Source organism: Mirounga leonina, unplaced genomic scaffold, assembly GCF_011800145.1.
Source record: "Mirounga leonina isolate KUSES-001 unplaced genomic scaffold, KU_Mleo_1.0 Mir_82, whole genome shotgun sequence".
In the NCBI taxonomy this organism is placed as follows: domain Eukaryota; kingdom Metazoa; phylum Chordata; class Mammalia; order Carnivora; family Phocidae; genus Mirounga; species Mirounga leonina.
Window position 1 is genome coordinate 57,614,657 of NW_023270825.1, and position 14,589 is coordinate 57,629,245.

At 38.2% G+C, this 14,589-nt stretch overlaps 1 pseudogene; it reads right to left on the reverse strand.

Annotated features, from left to right (window-relative positions):
• Positions 1-567: 567 nt before the first annotated feature.
• On the reverse strand, positions 568-1,378 carry LOC118002556 (annotated as a pseudogene).
• Between the last annotated feature and the right edge of the window lie 13,211 nt (positions 1,379-14,589).

The window sequence follows — 14,589 nt, forward strand, 5'->3', positions numbered from 1 at the left end:
TTTTCAGTTTGAGTCTTTTCACTTGAAATTCTTATCTATTTAAGGAAGAGGAGATGATGCATTCTCTATTCACTAAAAAGTTCAAACACAAAGCTCATTACAAAATAATTTACAGACTCTTTTCTGTAGGCAGTGGCTCCCATTGGCTTGAATAAGTTAAGAGATTAGTTTCACTGCCTTTCTTATTAATTAAATAGAGAGTTAAAAATGACCATTTGGACTTCTGTTTTTTTAAAAGACATTTCTTCAGTGTCATGATCAGACTATTACATTTAGCAATCAACAGCATGGGTGCAAAAAAAAAAAAAAATCTACATTAAAACCCTTTGTTGGAATGCTTTATACTTTCCACAGAACAGAAGCTAGAAAAACCTGTTATACAATTAGTCACAAATACAGTCCTCGAGTTTTTTGCCCATACACATGAGTATTGTCTAAAACATGTCTGCTTTGTGCAGCAAGGCCCTGCCACCACTGTGCTTGGCTGCATTCACAAATCTATTGTAACCTGTAGCTTCCCTCTCACTTCTCTGGTTCTCCTCTCCTGCTAAGCCCTTTTCCTGGCAGTCATGAAAACCTGCCACTGCCATAGCTCTTGATGCTGCTGGAACTGCCAGAGCCACCTTGGTTTCATGGTTTGGCAAAGAATTGGCCTCCACCACCACAGAGGCCAGAGTTTCTGCCTCCAGAATTTCCTCCTTTCATGGGTCCAAAATTTGAAGATAGATTGTTGTAATTGCCAAAAAATCATTATAGCTTCCATCACCTCCAAAGTTGCTTCCATCATTACCAAATCTGTTATAGCCATTCCTGCTGCCACCTCGACTGCCACCAAAGCCACCTTGCCCACTGAAGTTTTCTCCATGACCAAAGTTGTCATTCCCACCAGAACTACCTCCGTGACCACCACCAAAGTTTCCAGAACCACTTTGACCTCTTCGGCTGGATGAAGCACCAGCCATCTCTTGCTTAGATAGGGCTTTCCTTACTTCACAGTTGTGGCCATTCACAGTGTGGGATTTTTGAATGACAGTCTCATCTACAGAGTCATGGTCATCAAATGTTACAAAAGCAAAACGTCTCTTCTTGCCACTGCCTTGGTCAGTCATGATTTCAGCCACTTCAGTTTTCCCATTCTGTTCAAAATCATCTCTCAGATGATGTTCATCAGTGTCTTCCTTAATGCCACCAACACAAATCTTTTTCAGTTAAGTGGGCACCAAGTCTTTGAGAATCTTCTCTTGAGACAGCCCTCTTTGGTTCCACAACTCTTCCATCCATCTTGTGTGACCTTGCATTCACGGCTGCATCCATCTCCTCCAGTGGCATACGTGACAAACCCAAAGCTTCTGGAGTGCTTGGTGTTTGGATCTCTCATGACCACGCAGTCTGTAAGCATCCCTCATTGCTCAGAATGGTTCCCCAGACTCTCATGAGTTGTTTCAAAGCTCAAACCTCTGATGAAGAGCTTCTTCAGCTGTTCAGGCTCTTTGGGAGACTCTGGTTTAGACATGATGGTGGTGGGAGGAGAGACTTTAATGATGCCTACTCAGTGGTGTCCATGGGCAGAAAGCAACCATTTGGATTTCTATGAATAAGAATGTATGTGTGTGTATCTTTGTCATGAATATTCAAGTATTGATCAATTTATGATATTGAGAGAATGTATCTTTTTCCTAAATATTCTATTTATTTATTTTAAGATTTTATTTATTTATTTTCACAGAGAGAGAGAGATAGTGAGAGCAGGAACACAAGCAGGGGGAGCGGCAGACAGAGGGAGAGGCAGGCTCCGCGCTGAGCAGGGAGCCCAATGTGGGGCTCGATCCCAGGACCCTGGGATCATGACCTGAGCTGAAGGCAGATGCTTAACGGCTGAGCCACCCAGGTGCCCCATTTTTCCTAACTGTGAAACATAAACAAAACTAGAAAATGTAAAAGAATAAATACTATTTAAAATTCTGTGAAAACATAATGACAACTTCAGAAGAAATAATTAGGTACAACCGCAGCAATAGCATCCTTGAGGCCATTTCCGTAGTGTTTCAAGTACTGGACTGTGTTAGTTGTGCCAGAGGTCATCTCCTAGAGAGACAGGATAAGAAGTGTTGGGCTAACACCTCAAGGATCAATTGAAATTTCAGTTCTGTACATAAGTAAAAATAGCAAATGTACAGGCTGTTTGGCTCTTTTTTTTGGGTCAATATAACCATTATTACTTTCACACTATTTTATCTCCCCCTTTTAGGCTTGAAAGCATGAGCTGAGAGCAATTGATTTCACAAAGCAATTGAAAGGATAAAGAGAAACAAATTGTGAAAAATGTACCAGACACAGGTGTATGCATTTATTCATTTATTAATGAAGTTCTAAAATGCTTAGAATTAGTTTGAAGCTTTCCCTCTGATTGATGTTTAACATTTTTTTTTTTTAATTTCAAAAGAAGTTAAGGATGCTACAAGGAAGAAGTGGGAAACATATAAAGAAGCTAATTGATGGTAATCCCACTACTAGGATCAGCACTATTAATGTTCTCCTGAATTCCTTCTAGTCTTTAAAACATATAGGTAATATATAATATATATTATATATAATATATAATTCTGTTTTAATAAATAAATATCTAGTCATATTATAATAAATATTATATTTATTTTGTTATATGTAATGCATTTCTATATTTTATTATGTATATTTATTTATTAAAACATAATTATAATAATTTTCTATCCTTTCATTAAATAATCTTATGAGGTATTTTACATAGCAAGAAATTTTTTTTGCAACAAATATTTGTCATACAGATGCTTTATATGATGACCTAATATTTTTCACATAAAAATATTAAACTTTTTCTAATTAGTCTGCCACTCTTAGGCATTAAGGGTGTTTCCAATTTTCCCTTCTTAAAAATAATGCTACCATAAACATGATTAAATGTACATCTGTTTGAAACTTTGAAATATTTCCTTAGATTAGATTTCCATAAGTAAAATTGCTATGTTAAAGAATGTGAACCCTGCTCAGAATCTTTACAGCAGAAAAGTAGAAACTGTCTGCCAGTGTGGTCTAATAATTCCCACTTCAGCTGTACTTTCACCCCTACAGGTTATCATTGAAAAAATACATTTGATAACTTGATAGATGAAAAAAACTCATCATTCTATCAATCTGAATTTCTTTCCTTTTTTTCTTTTTTAGTGAGATTCATTCATGCATTCATTCATTAAAATTTCCACAAAACATCATTCTGGCAAGGCTGGCTTCAGGGGAGTGTGACCTGTGCAGTTGCATGAGGTTCCAATGCTCAGAAGGGTCTTGTGCTTGGTTTAATGCTCTGTTGCCATCTCGGAATTCTTAAAAATTTTATCTTTGCACTTATGTTTTGTAAGTAAAGTCTGATGGAACAATGGAATATGTGCGTGAGCAGAGGAAAAAAATGCAATATACAAGTCCACTGCATATAGTGTTTTGTGATGTTCCATAAGCAGGGAGTTCTGGGGGACACAGGACACGTGGGAGTTCAGTGAGATTCAACACGGGTACAATGTAAGCATGATACACCAAAAGTTGAGTAAGTAGGGGAGGTGCTGACAGCTCCAAGTGGCCCTGCTTTCTGTTTGTACCAGAGCTTACTTCTTTTTTTGTTTTTTAAAGACTTTATTTGTTTGCTAGAGAGACGGAGGGAGGGAGAGCACAGAGGGAGAGTGAGAGGGAGAAGCAGACTACCCGCTTATCAGAGAGCTTGACCTGGGGCTCGATCCCAGGACCCTGAGGTCATGACCTGAGCTGAAGGCAGATGCTCAACTGACTGAGCCACCTAGGCACCCCCCACCCAGAGCTTACTTCTAAAGCAGAAAGAAGGTAATAGTATTCTAAGAAAAATGAACAACCAAGGAACCCTATCAAATCCTTTCTTTTTATTTATTTATTTTTTATTATTATGTTATGTTAATCACCATACATTACATCATTAGTTTTTGATGTAGTGTTCCATGATTCACTATTTGCATATAACACCCAGTGCTCCATGCAGAACATGCCCTCTTTAATACCCATCACCAGGCTACCCCATCCTCCCACCCCTCTCCCCTCTAGAACCCTCAGTTTGTTTTTCAGAGTCCATGGTCTGTCATGGTTCGTCTCCCCCTCTTATTCCCCCCCTTCATTCTTCCCCTCCTGCTATCGTCTTTTTTTTTTCTTAGCATATATTGCATTATTTGTTTCAGAGGTACAGGTCTGTGACTCAACAGTCTTGCACAATTCACAGCACTCACCATGGCACATACCCTCCCCAATGTCTGTCCCCCAGCCACCCCATCCCTCCCACCCACCCCCACTCCAGCAACCCTCAGTTTGTTTCCTGAGATTAAGAATTCCTCATATCAGTGAAGTCATATGATACATGTCTTTCTCTGATTGACTTATTTCGCTCAGCATAACACCCTCCAGTTCCATCCATGTCATTGCAAATGGCAAGATCTCATTCCTTTTGATGACTGCATAATATTCAATTGTGTATATATACCACATCTTCTATATCCATTCATCTGTCAATGGACATCTTGGCTCTTTCCACAGTTTGGCTATTGTGGACATTGCTGCTATAAATATGGGGGTGCACGTACTCATTTGGATCCCTACATTTGTATCTTTGGGGGTAAATACCCAGTAGTGCAATTGCTGGATCATATGGTAGCTCTATTTTCAACTTTTTGAGGAACCTCCATACTGTTTTCCAGAGTGGCTGCACCAGCTTGCATTCCCACCAACAGTGGAGGAGGGTTCCCCTTTCTCTGCATCCCTGCCAACATCTGTCGTTTCCTGACTTGTTAATTTTAGCCATTCTGACTGGTGTGAGGTGGTATCTCATTGAGGTTTTGATTTGGATTTCCCTGATGCCAAGTGATGTTGAGCACTTTTTTATGTGTCCGTTGGCCATTTGGATGTCTTCTTTGGGAAAATGTCTGTTCATGTCTTCTGCCCATTTCTTGATTGGATTATTTGTTCTTTGGGTGTTGAGTGTGATAAGTTCTTTATAGATTTTGGATACTAGCCCTTTATCTGATATGTCATTTGCAAATATCTTCTCCCATTCTGTCGGTTGTCTTTTGGTTTTGTTGACTGTTTCTTTTGCTGTGCAAAAGCTCTTTATGTTGATGAAGTCCCAATAGTTCATTTTTGCCCTTGCTTCCCTTGCCTTTGGCGATGTTTCTAGGAAGAAGTTGCTGTGGCTGAGGTCGAAGAGGTTGCTGCCTGTGTTCTCCTCTAGGATTTTGATGGACTCCTGTCTCACATTGAGGTCTTTCAACCATTTGGAGTCTATTTTTGTGTGTGGTGTAAGGAAATGGTCCAGTTTCATTCTTCTGCATGCGGCTATCCAATTTTCCCAACACCATTTGTTGAAGAGACTGTCTTTTTTCCATTGGACATTCTTTCCTGCTTTGTCAAAGATTAGTTGACCATAGAGTTGAGGGTCCATTTCTGGGCTCTCTATTCTGTTCCATTGATCTATGTGTCTGTTTTTGTGCCAGTACCATACTGTCTTGATGATGACAGTTTTGTAATAGAGCATGAAGTCCGGAATTGTGATGCTGCCAGCTTTGCTTTTCTTTTACAATATTCCTCTGGCTATGCAGGGTCTTTTCTGGTTCTATACAAATTTTAGGATTATTTGTTTCATTTCTTTGAAAAAAGTTGATGGTATTTTGATGGGGATTGCATTGAATGTGTAGATTGCTCTAGGTAGCATTGTAATGTCCCAGTCATCTTAAGGCAAAGTGACTCTCATCAGCTGAGGACAGTTCTGCTGAGGAGGGTGCTAACGGATGGGGAATGGGTACACTGACCCAGTAAAGTGCCTCCAGGTGGCACAGCAAAACTAGAGTCAATTCTTATGATTATTCCCTGTATGCCTGGAGAGAATCTGTATACTTTGTTTCAGTACTACCTACCATACAGGCATTTGGGATTTGAGAATAGGACTTTAAAAGGAATTTCATTTAGTAATTTCTACATTCGTTTATAAGGCATTTCATTGGATGTGTAAGGACCAAAATGGATTTGACCTGCTTTTAAATAGCTGAGCCACATGAAAGGAGACCCATTGTGCAGATTTGTGAGGTTAGTGGTAATTTTGTGAATCATGAAAATGCATTGATTCAAAGATGTCTTTTGTCCTAGATTTTTAAAATAAGATGTTGAATTGCACAAACATTGAGCATTACGTATATTTTACTACTGCACAGAGTCTGAGGGTAAAACATCTAAGCTCTAAAAAAGCCCAAGGATTATTTTATTATCATGTTTATAGATTAATCCATGCTTTTTCTATATAACTCTAATCCATTAATTTTCCTTGCTGTGCAGTATTCTACTGTATGAGGATGTCAATTTATTTATTCTTTTGTAAATGGACATTTGGGTCATTTCCAATTTTAGGTTAATACAAATAATACTTCTGTGAACATTTATATATATACACTGGCGTTCCTATGTTTATCTAGAGTGTATGTATGGGAGGGATTGTTGAGACACAGGAGAGGGTAACTTTGGTTTTGTCAGAAAATAGAGAACTGTTTTTCAAAGTCGCACCTGTTCCTCGACAATACTTGGTATTGTCAGAATTTTTAATTTTTTCTACTTTTGGTATATAGTGACATCAGATTTTTAAAAATCATTGATATAAAATATGCTTATTAGCATTTGTATTTTTTCTTTCATGAAGTATCTGTTTAAATGAATCTATCTTTGTTAGCCAAGTAAGTTTAAACAAGAGTAGGGGAGGAAAACTTTTCCCTTTTCTCCTTCTAGGTTCTTTGGTTGGCCTATTAATTAAATGGAAATAAGACAAATTAACAGGAGAAAAACAAATTTAATTTTGTATTTATGGGAGCTTCACATAGACAGGAGAGGGTCAAAGATAGTCAGGCAATTGAGGCTTATATGCCATCAAGAGTTAAGGAGGAAGGGTGGGGGTGTGGGCTTCCAAAGGGAAGAAATACAAATCACGGGAAGTTGGGAAGAACAAATATTTGGTAGACAAATATTTGCCATGCCATATGGATAAGTCTTTCTTGTGTAAAAATAAAAGTTATCTTTGGTAATAGCCCTCTTCCAGGTATCGACTCCCTATCTAAATTCTTTTTTTTTTTTAAAGATTTTATTTATTTATTTGACAGAGAGAGACACAGCAAGAGAGGGAACACAAGCAGGGGGAGTGGGAGAGGGAGAAGCAGGCTTCCCGCGGAGCAGGGAGCCTGATGCGGGGCTCGATCCCAGGACCCCGGGATCATGACCTGAGCCGAAGGCAGACGCTTAACAACTGAGCCACCCAGGCGCCCCCCTATCTAAATTCTTTTAGGTAGTTAAGGGGGAGCTAAAAAGGTCTTCTTGAGTCTGTCAGGCCTTGATTGCCTTTAACTCAAATAATCCACATGTCAAAATGGCACATTCTAGAGCAGCCTGCCCCAAACCCCATCACAAACCATGTCTCAATTTCTTCATCTAAGAATGGGGTAATAAAATCTGATTCTGACATCTTAACACAATAGCACCGGCTTGGCATCTCTACTTCTGTCCAGGGTGGAGAACTACATTTACCTGCATCACCTCTCCTGCATGGTTCTAAGTTACTGTGAATCAAAAGAGAAACTCACGTGAAATTTGGAAGACAGAAGTGAAGCAGAGATATTTTGGAAGATTGGGAGAGACAAAGGTAGTGATGGACGAACACAAAGGTGTTTGGTGAGTACCAGGATGCTGTTCTCCTCCTGCTTTGCATTCAGCTCATCTTCCTGGCTACTGGCCCTGCTGATCAACAATGGTCCCAAGCCTCCTACAAGGCACTAGGTTCCGGGCCCACAAATATGATTTCCATAGAGGCAGAAATTTCCCCAAACTAGACATTTCCACAGAAGATGTAGATCATAGAATCTGAATAGTTGTTGAATTTCCCTAAAGTTCCCTCCTGTCATGTGAGCTGGCACTTCTTGCTGACATGATTAGTGATTATTTTCTACTCAATCCTCTTATTTCCCACTTCCAGACCTTCATTTGCCCAGCTCCTATCACTTCTGTGTAGACTTTGATTCCTATGTAAAACTTATTTCTGTATAGCTTGTAGCTCTGATATCCTGATTTAACTCTGATAGGAGTTTTGATAGTGAAATAAACATGCAAAAGTTCTTTCAAAGGTTTAAATTGCCATTTGAATGTAATTATTAAGTTGAGCTAAATAATGTATTGCTGAGCTTCTTACATAGAGAAACGGATTAGGTGACATTTAAAATGGTAAGGAAAGCAAGCCAGCGTAGACTGTTATGGGCAGCGTGTTTCATGAAAATATTTTATTCTGTCATTTTTCTCACTCGGGTATTTGTTTGTTACCACATCGATGACAAAATACTCCATCTAGCCTTCCTTTCCAGCTAGATTGCTTGGTAAGAAAGAGGTTGTAAAATAGATCTTAGAGACTTACAGAAGCTCTGAAACATGTCAGATGTCCTCAATTAATATTTAAATTGTAGAATATAGTCAAACATTCAGAGACACATATCAAGGACACCTGAAAAGATAAAGGTATAAGGTTAAAATTAATTTTAAAAATACGTAAAAATACTCTATGGCAAATTGCCCATTTTTGGCTGCCCATGTGACACATTAAGGTTGATCTTGCAGTAGGTCATTTTCAAAGTTTGCCAAAAACTCAGACATTTTTTATATTATTTGTGACAGTTTTCTTGAGTCCACTGAACAAACTTATAGCTTTATGAAGATAATAGTTTTCTGGCTAATAGAGCAATAACTGATTAGCCAAATAGTGGATTTCAGCAGCTGCTTTCATTACTTAATGGCCAGAATAACAGTAATAGGGCTCTTCAACCATTCAAGATTTCAAAACTGACACTTCTGTGATCATGAGGTACCTTAGGGAAGTATAGAAAAGATTATGTGAGCAGAATTATTATTTTCAAAATATAGTTGGGGTAAGAGTAGTGGAAGAAGGGTGCTAAGTGGCATAACATTACTCTTTTTTTTTTAAAGATTTACTTACTTATTTGAGAGAGAGAGAGCAAGAGAGCATGCACGAGCGGGAGGGGAAGGGAGAGGGAGAGAATCTCAGGCAGACTCTTAGCTGAGTGTGGAGCCCAGTATGGGGCTCGATCTCACGACCCTAAGATCACAACCTGAGCCAAAACCAAGACTTGGACACTTAAGCAACTTTGCATCCAGGTGCCCCATAACATCACTCTTCCAAATAGGTTCTGTTATTAAAAATCTTTCAGTACAACTTATATCTGCTTGTATGTTCAGTTTCTTTTTGCCCCAGTGAGGTGCATCTCAGTTAATTTAATACTTTATGTGCATGATGCTGATCTTTTCCTTATGGGTGATTCCAGTATGATTTCTGTCACCAAAAACCTTATGGCGATGTAGGAGAATAAAGATCTACACAATTGTAACAACCTATAAAAAGAGACCCAGGTGATGAGTATGCAGATGAATAAGGTAGAAAAAGATTTAGAGAGAGAATGACGTGATTTGGGGACAAATTGAATGTTGAGGACAAAGGAGTCCAAAGTGGCTTTGAACGTTCTCGTTTGCTTTATTTAGAAGAAAATGTTTGCCACCAATGGAATTATACTGCTCAGGAAATGAGAAATGAGTTTTAAAGTTCAGATGGCAAGTCTGACTTTGGGCATGCAGGATTTTAATTAATATTTGCTCAAGGAGTAATTTTGGAATGTCTAAGTAGTTGCAAAAGTAGGTACCACATTCAGAAGAAAGGACAAGGTAAAAGATAACTACCCAGGTGATTGGTTTTTATATAGAATTATTTATATAGAATTATTACCACCAGGGCTGGGATTAGTAGAAAATATTTCACGATGGGTCAGATAATAATTCTTAATGTATGCAAAAATACAGGTGTGATCCTTCATTTTGTGCTTCCAATTAGATACCCCTTTGCTATGGAGAATAAAAAAATAAGCACTGTGGTGACGAGAAGTGAGTGGTGAGAAGATCTATAAAGCTGAAGAAAATGTAAATAGGTGGAAAATAATGACCATTGGTTGTAATGGTTAGAAAACATTGCCAGTAGCAAGTAGAAAAAATTACCTGAGGAGTGGAAAGTCAGGAGAAAAAGACGACAGAGGAAACACTTAAATGATTCAACCTAAATGCATGGGTTAAGAAAGCACTACTGTAGTTAATGCATCAGTATTCAGAATTATTTTCAGAAGTGTTCTAAGCAATATTGCTGTTCTGTGTTCATTTTCTCTACTCTTGTGTTGTGGGTAGAGAACTGTGTCCCCTAAAAGGATATGTCGAAGTCCTAACTCTCACTGCTTGTGAATGTGACCTTGGAATTAGGGTCTTTGTAGAAATAATCAAGTGAGGTGATCAGGATGAGCCCTGATCCAATGTGACTGGCGTCCTTAAAAGAAGAAAATGCCATGTGAAAATAGAGATACACAAGGAACAAGACTATATGACGTTAGAGGTAGAGAGGTAGCTGCAAGCTGAGGGACATTAAGATTTGATGAGTACCAGCAGAAGCTACAAAGAGGCAAGGGTTCTACCTAGAGTCTGAGAGAAAGCATGCTGACAATTTGATTTTGAATTTCCAGCCTCCAGAACTGTGAGAGAGTAAGTTTCTGTTGTTTTAAGCTACCCAGTTTGTGGTACTTTGTTAGGGTAGCATTAGGAAACAAATACCTCTTGTTTCTCTTAGATTGCTAACAAAGAATATTGCTTAGATGCTTAGAGCATCTCTTCACTTAATCAGCAAATATTCATTGAATATCTAGTCTACACAGGTCATTCTGTTCCTCCATATCTCAACTTTCTTAATTGCCCTCTTAAGACAACATTTGGCATTTGGAAGATTAATAATTAAGAAGAGACAGCAGAGTGCAGGCTACTTTGCTTGATCTTTTTTCCTCAGTTCTATTGAAGATGTTCCCACTAGTGTCATCTTTGACAAAGAATGATACGTCTAGATGAATATTTTCCAGCATTTATGGGTTCTTGGCTCCAAAGGTGTGCTAAAAGTGTCAGGTTGCTACAAAACCCTTAGATAAATGATATGCCTGATGCTAGGCCCAGAAGGCTTGTTTATACAAAGAGTGGTAAGTCCAACACTGCAAGTTATCACTAACTTGAGATTAGAATCAGATGGTATAAAAGACTTCTCAGGGGAATAATAAAATCTGAGAATGCCTCAAATTCGTTTTTTTTTTTAATTCTTATAGATGTATTGTACCTGTGCTAAAAAGAGTAATGTACTAATGCTAGACAATGAGTATGCCAGCTGGATGAATAACAAAGACTATAAAAATGCTGTGCAGTTGGTGATTGAATAGAAAGATATACACCACTTATGGTTTGTTAGTTTTTTGCATTAGTGTGTCAAAAGTGCTAGCTGCAAATTTCTCTAGTACCTTAATTCTTTTCCTGAATTTGTTGACCATGAGCATTCCCTATCTTAGGGCTGAAAAAAAAATGGTTAGAGTGTGGAAAATACTATGTTGAAGTTATTCCCCCTAAAATCCAAAAGTAACAGAAATCAGTCTCCATAAGTGACTTTATACAGAATCAATCAGGAAATTTAGGAATGAATTAAATGTTGTATGTTTTGGTTAGGCTTTTCTGTGAGTGCCATAAAGTACTCTTACTTTTTAATTTATAACAACCATAGGCCAATGATTTTGGCTTATTAGAAGGATTGAGAACCAAGGGAATACAGAGATCATTTCCCAGGCATCAGCAATCCAAATGATGTAAGACTTGTGTTTGTGAATTACTTTGTTGAAAGCCTCCTTGTTATCTACTCAACTCTTCTGATAGTTGGATAGTTCAATAATATGCTAGGTCTATTCCCTCCAACAGCATTTTGATGAGTCAAATCTACCTAGCACAATTTACTAAACACATGTCTTCTCAGACCTAAAACTACGAAGATATTCACTGGACTTCATTACACTGAAGGAAACAGGGACTGTGGAAACATTTTTTACATTTCTGATTTCTGAGTCTGTTCTATTTTCTTGGAGTCAAATGTTGCTGCAATATTTTGGCATAACAAACCAGATGGTATTAAATATGTCTTCTAAGAGAAGGTAGAAGATGTCAGTCTTGAATGTGAATGAAAAATTCTGAGTTCTTTTTCAAAAGGAGTCAAGTCATGGTCAATTTAGTTTACTTAAAAAAATCCAATTTAATTTCTGAACAGAAACCCTAAAAAATAGTTCTAGTTGGAACATGGTGAAACCTAAAATCTAGAAATGATAAATTATAAATCGCAGTAAACAAATCAATTCTATACTGTGTTAGGTACTTATAGATAAATATGTTTCAAAGATTTGGCTGGACTATCTTTCATTTGGGACCCTAAATCAGCCTAGAAAATACAGCATTAGGGCATGTACATTGACCAGAGTGATGTAGTAATGGGACAACTAATACAAAGTTTTTTTTTTTTTTTTCCTACATAGAAAGTAAAATATTAAGTAACAGACACATGAGGGAAACTTTTGGATTGCTAAAACCAGTGTTGGCTATTCAGGCAATTCTTTCTCTGGTATATTTTGATCCTGGTATTGACAATGACATTGGAGGGAAGCATCTGATTTAAGTGATGTGGGTAGAAAAGCCCTGATGAAGGAGGAGAATGGAAAAGATGTTGGGGGTGGGGAGTGGGTGTCAGCCAAGGTCATGTGTCAGAAAATACTTAGCAATAAAGTTTCCAGGGTCAGTAAATTTTCAGGTAATCCAAAGGTCATGGCTAACTAGCCAGTCTCCAGTGTGCTAAGGATCACCAGAAGTCATTAACATAACTGGATCTTGAAATGACATGTCTAATACCTTGACTGGAGATTTGACAACTTATAAGTATAGAGGACATTTGGTAGTATGAGGCAATACAGATAAGCAGAATGGAGGCATTGTGTCCAAGGCAGACATCATTTCTCAGTCATGACAATTTTTCTTAGTGAGCTTGGCATGCCTTCATAGGCTTCTGCTACCAACTTGCATTGGCACATATGAGGAACTGATTTTCCATCCTGTCTTAAGTTGTTCATAGACCATACATGCATGGGGAAAGGGATGAAGAACTTCACAGAGGAGATCATTCTTTGGTACAAGGCAATTCAATTCTTAATGCACCAAAATGGTGTAAGACTGACATCATTTATGGTTGATACTTTGTTAACAATGAGTTGAGCTTTGTATAAGTCAGAATCCTGTCAAGAAAGAGATGGCAGATTCAAAGTGTTGATTGAAGAGAGAGTAAGGGGACAAAAATGTGGCTAGGTTAAAAAAAAAAGAACCTAAGTAACAAAGAATGGTAACATATCTAGCAACTAGCAACAGGATGCCATCTTGAGGCCTAATGGGGCTAGAAGAGGAATGGAGTTACTGGACTATGGTCAGAGCCATTGTTCTGGGAAAGGGACCATCTGAAATAAGCTGTGAGCAAAGGAACCAAGCCACTACTAAAATCATAGCTTGGCAATGAGGGTGTGAAGGATATAAATATCTACATTTTCTTTCCTCCTGCTTTCCGATCTCCTGGTGTCTTGGCTGAAGTCAGAAGCCAAGAGAGCCTAGGAATGCACTCCACAGAATTAGCATCATGGGGCAGAAAGCACAGTAAGGATGGACCGAAATGGGAGCTGGATGGGACAAATAGAAAGTAAGCAGCACAAACTCCAGGTGTCTTGGACTATCAAGCTACTCATCGCTACCTTTGGATTTTAGCAAATTCAAATTAGGATTGAATGAGAAGTAGATTAAATCTCAGCACTCAAGTGTAGCATTTGGGATTCTTTGCAACTGACTCCCTACATTTCTTTCTAATTCTATTTGCTGCTATTATCCATGTAAATCTTACTCTGATCAAGTGAGTCCAGCCCCAACCACTCCTGGGGCTTCTTCTGTTCATTCCTGCCTCCATGTCTTTGTTGCCATCCTTACTGTCTGAAACATTCTCCCTCATTCTCTCGGGCTAAATTCAAGTTATCTTTTGAGACTACTTCATTGAGGTTTTAAATCCTTGAGAAAGACTTATTTTTCCATCCACAGTGGTCTCTTCTTCCTTTGAACTTCTATGGCATTTAATATCTGTATCATTCATTTAGAGTACATCTCCTACTGTCTCTTGGTTGTTCTCTTTAATATCTATTCCATTTCTCCATTTGGATTATCACTGGTAAATAAGTTTCATTTTGCATGCTAGTTTCAGTCACTGAGACGTTTCATTTTGCATGCTAGTTTCAATCACTGAGAAGGATTCTGAGGTCAGCTTGGAGATCAGAAGGTTTTGTATTCAAATCGACTAGCAATGTGGAGACTGTCCCATGAGAAGAGAATAACGGCATATGTGCCACAAATTTGCCATTCTTGAATTAGGGTATAAGCACTTAGATGGGTGAGAATGTGATTTATTCATCTTTGCTCCTTCTGTAGCTAGCACAGTACCCTTAATAAAGCCAATGCATAATAAATGTGTGTTGATTGATTTTTTTTGGTTATCTAACAACTTATGCAAATGAAGGAGCTAGTGTGAGTGAAAAATGTTGA